Source organism: Rhea americana, unplaced genomic scaffold (genome assembly GCF_003343005.1).
Source record: "Rhea americana isolate MKP2758 unplaced genomic scaffold, rheAme1 scaffold_599, whole genome shotgun sequence".
Taxonomy (NCBI): Eukaryota; Metazoa; Chordata; class Aves; order Rheiformes; family Rheidae; genus Rhea; species Rhea americana.
Genome location: NW_028186755.1, coordinates 48123 through 53138, shown reverse-complemented (window position 1 = coordinate 53138; position 5016 = coordinate 48123).

Genomic DNA, 5016 nt, shown 5'->3' with positions numbered 1-5016 from the left:
TTGGGGAGGGGGAGATGGAGGAAGCGGGGACGACGCGGGGGCAGGTCGGGGAAGATGGAGGGGGACGAGGGAAAGGAGATGGGGAGTGAGAGAAGACTGAGGGGGGGACCAGGGGCCCAAGAATTCAGGGAGGGTGAAGTTACTGGGGAAAGGAGATGGTGGGGAGCAGGGGTGAGGGGTTGTGCGGGATCCGAAGGAGATGGAGCAGGACGTGGAGGAGCGCTGGGGGCAAAGGGGGCTTGGGGCGCCCAGGGAGCTGGGTCAGGATGGGGAAGGTGGGAGATCCAAGGGTAGAGGAGAGACCAAGGGGAAGGAGGCAGAGAGAATCCAGGGAAGACTTGGGGAGGTGTAAGGAAGGGTAAGAGGGTGCGGGGAATCCAGTGAGATGAATCAGGATGAGGAGGATGGAGGAGGGATGCAGGGAGATGGGGCAGGACATAGTGAGGGGYACTGAGGGGAGGAAGTGTGATGGATGCAGGGGCATGGGGCAAGATGTGGGGGGATTCAGAGAAAGGGGGAGCTGGAGAGGGAAGCCATGGCACTGGCAGTGTACAGGGAATGCATGGAAAGGGGTGGAGAAGAGGATCTGGTGATCAGGCACTTGGGCCAGGGCATATTCCAGCCGTATGGAGGGGAGACCACTCCAGGTGCGGAATTTCCCAGTAAAATACTTCTTGGGACTCCGCTGTCCCTCATGTGTCTGTGCTGCGGGTTTGAAACGGTGTCAGAAGAGAAGATTCAGGAAATCACAGCAGCCTCGGTCCGCTCGCCCCAGCAGGGATGAGGTGCTGTTCTGGCAGCGCTGCGCAGCAGTGCCACGCACCCCAGCTGTCCTGAGCGCTGCAGGAGGCTCCTCTGGGGAGCGGGAGCTGGGGGCCATCCTCCGCTCTGCCGATGACTTGTTTTGTGCCTGCGGCCCAGTCATTGCCCCCTGCTGTCTCAGTTTCTCCATCTGTGGAGCAGATTCATACTGGAGTTTCAGGAGTGACGGTGTGGTTTTGAAGATGAGCAAGATGGTGAAGGCAGGAAACGGAGTTCATGCTAGGGTCCATTTCCAGTTGTCTTGCTGACTTRCTTGATGACATTGGACATGTCCTTTCCTCTCTTGGAACCTCACTGCCCTCCTCGGTAGAACAGGGATAGTCTTGCCTCCCTCTGAGAAATGTGGTGAGGTCCTTACCTAAAAGCCCAAAACAATAATGGTAGGTTTGAATGCTAGCTGCTAGTGTGCTTCATACAAGCCTGTCCCCTGTGCTTTGAAGTTATGTTATTTATTTATTTATTTACTTATTGAAAAGCTTGTAGTAAAATGCAGTGGCTTGGGTTATCCAAGGTGTGAGCTGTGCTATCACACTGCAAGCACCTCCAGGGCCGTGGAGCTCYGTATCTGCTGTCAGATCGAAATAACCTACTTGATCTTAGGGGTGTCTTCCCACAACTGCTCGTAAGCATGCTAGTGCAGCTAGTGCAACATACCTCTTGTCACCTGAGGTGTGGTTGCAGGGATTGGAGAGGATGTGTGCACTCCTAGGGCATCCTGCTTGCAAAATAAAACATATTTTGTGTTTTGTGTTGGTTTAAGATGTGCTTTACTTTGTGGTTACAACAGGCRAGGAAAGTGCGTGGGCAGCAATCGCTTCCTAGCTCACCTGACAAACGGTAACTCACTATGCTGCTGATGCTCGCAAGTGAAAGGCCCTTCTCATGTGTTTGGTCATCAAGGCAAGGAAGAGGTTGTTTTCTGTTTACATTTTTATGGCAGAATTAGGTGTGTGCTTGCTTGTAGCGTTTTCGCAGCAGAAAACCGCATTCCCCTAGTCATGTCTTTTCTTTTAGCTCAGAGTAAGTATTGTGATTTTACTGCAGCATGTATAGTATCTGCAGTGGTCACACATTTTCTTGCTGTGTAGCTGATAGGTCTCTTASCAAACTTGCTGCTGAACAGTCTCTTGTCAAATTTTGTGTTTCAGCCTGGAGTTCGGTTAGGTGGCGACTTCTTCTCCTGTTCGAAGTACTGTATTCATTGTATTTTGTGTGATGGCTGACTACTGTCTCTGGAAACTTTAGCCACCAGCTTAGATTTTATATATAATCTCAGATGTTTGAATGTYACAATCCTCACTGTAAATTGTGCTCATGTAGGATCAGCTTTGTGCCAGCTGATYTGTGAGAGCAGCGGGAGTTGAGCTCAGGTCTCTGCAGTCCTTGGCCAGTGCGTTAGTCCTTTTGGAGATGAGGCTGGCCATCTCCATTCGTAGTATGGTATTTGATCTTTTCCATTTAACTCTTCCTGGATTGATAATCCCTGGGATTCRCCCTGGAATGTGGTCACTGGATTGTACTGGGTGCTGTTTCACGATGTACTTCTATAGTGACCATATTTCTTTTACTTGATTCTGGGTAACCATTGCTCATTGGCTTTGCACTACTCTTCTTTTTGTTCTGGGCAATATTATTTGTGTACTGGTGTGTGCCAGAATACAAGTGAATGGCTGCAGCTCCTCTCCTTGAGACATATTGTACTCCTCAGAGGCTCTTAGTGATGTATTAGATAATGAAATCGAGAGCACAAATATTTCTCCGTGCCATCTTGCCCCTGTCCCAGAATGTTAATGGCGCAGAAGGAAAGTGTTGGATCCGTTCCTCTGTGGCTGAAGAGGACTTGGCACTGGACTTTTTCCACCCTGCTTGGCATGACGTGCTGCACTTGGTTCTTTTAATAGACTGGTGTGTGATTTGCTCCCTCCGTGGTTCTGGTGTGCTGTCTGAGAGCAAGGTTTAAAGGCAGCAGATACAAAAATGGGTATTGAGACAAAATTTGACTTCTTAACCCCTAAGTATAACTCAGCCTGTGGTCTCAAGGCACAAACTGCTAAGCTGCATTTTAATCAGTGCACAGTCTGCCCCTCCTACATTGACATTCCCTAACTTTCTGAAGTGAGCCTGCCTCGTGTCCCTTGGTATTCTCACTGTGGCCCCTTTCCTCACTGCCCGCGGTGTGGCATCCCTGCAGCTCTTTGCTGGTTGTTGYGGCGGCGTCTTTGCTGCTGCCTCCGCTTCCCCCAGCAGCAACCTGGAGTTCGTGCTGTTGAGAAAGCCTTTTAGTGTGGGGTCTGCTTTGTGCCTTACAGCTCAGCAACCCACGTCCTAGAAGGTAAACCATGCTGCCCTGTGGCTTTCAGGTCACCAACCCTCTGTTTTTTTTATGAACCCATAAAAAGCAACAGAAAGGAGTAATGTCTCCAAGCACCCATCCCTGGCTGTTTTAGGAAACAGTCTTGTGTGATAGATGTCCTTTGGGATGCCTCCTACCCTGTGCTGGAGGGGAAGGTTCCTGTGCTCTCTGTGCTCCAAGTATGGAGCTACTCTGTGCTTCAAGGTCCCTGCTGAGACAGTCCTTGGAAGGAAACTTCTGTACTTCACGTTCAGCAGGCGTTTGAGCCCTGGTGCGTGTGAGTAGATGTGTTCCTTAACTGCTTCRTCGAGTTCCTTACCTACTGATAGTGCTGGCAGCCCAGTTGCTTGACTCGCAGAAAGGGGGCTCTGGCAGGTGCCTTTTGAGTAATTCATGTGATTTCTTGYGTGTCGTGTTGGGCAGTATCAAGATGCATTTCTGTTGCTGCTGAACTCAACCAGATCCTCAGATGAGATTTTGTGAYGCTGTTTTAGATATAAAAATTAGAGGCTTGTTTGGCGTGTAAGCGTTACTGAGGGAATTTGAACTGTATGCCCGTTAAGGGAAATGAATTTAATAAATGGCAGGAGAAAGGGCCCATGTGGGGCCTTCGAGTAAACTTGCATGCAAGGATGTGTACATGGGTTCATGCCTGGTTCATATGTTGGCGCCCATCCTAAGGACTGGCCGTGTCCTTGGATGCAGGTGTCTAGTGCTGGTAGTCACCGTGAAATCATTTCCCACCTTGAGATGTCAGTGATGTGTGAGCTTGCACAGGACACACAGCAGCTGCTGATTTGGAGCACAGGGAAAGCATTTTTAAARCTATTTTGAAGATGTAGGGACTACCTATTTTGGAAATTGAAGATCACAGATTTCCTGTACTTCTCTTTGGGAGTCAAATGAATCAGCAGTTCTATTTTTTTTCTGGTCACCCTTCTGCATAGGAAACAGCAGTTCCCTGCAAGCCACACTGTTTCTTGCTGCAGTGCTTGCTGCAGAGGGTCTTTGGGAACTAGACTGACAGGAGAGTAATCACAGGTTGCAGCGAAGATCGGTCTGTTGCCTGCTGCTTTGATGAGACCTATTTTTGGGGAAGCATGATGTGTGTGTTTTTTTTTTCCCCCCCCCCCCCCCCCCCCCAACCAGTATGCTGTGAGTGTGGGCAAACACTTTACGGTTAGTCCCTTTTACGTGCAAGAAAGCATTTTACTTGGTGGCTTTTGGAGTGTACGAGGCTGTTGGATAGAGTTTGCAAAGGACCTTCAGGCCATATGAGAAAGATGTTAGGGAGCAGATGTTGCTGTGGATATCAAGGTTTGTAGCAGACCCCCGTGTGAGATTCTTTCTCTATACCTGATTTTCTTTGTGATTATTTAGGAAGAAGTTGGTTCAACTCGGTGGTGTTTTGATCTCCCAAACTGTTGTGTATGGTTATCCTCTTCCCTGTGCTCCTCTTCCTGTGTCAGGTTCTGTGGTTTACTGAAAACCAGTTAGAGGTTTTCACTTAGTCTCGGATGAAAGGCGTCCTGGGACTTACCATGAGATGAATCATTTTGTCGCTTGGAGTTCCTGAATGTTTTGCCTTTCCTTTTTGATGCGATTCCTTTTGGCGTGGTGGTTTGGGGAAGAAGCCTTGCCTCACGGGTAAGGGGCTGGCACCTGAAACCGTCAGTTACTTTACAGTGAGATCTGTAGTTTTCGAGGCAGTAGCGTCTGGTTTTGCACGCTTGTGCTTGCAAGCGCCCGTGCAAGCGTCCTGTACTCAATCTGGGGACCATTTGTGCACGTGCACGCAGAGAAGGTCTGGGAAGTTTCAGGCGTCGCATCGTGCTCCGAGC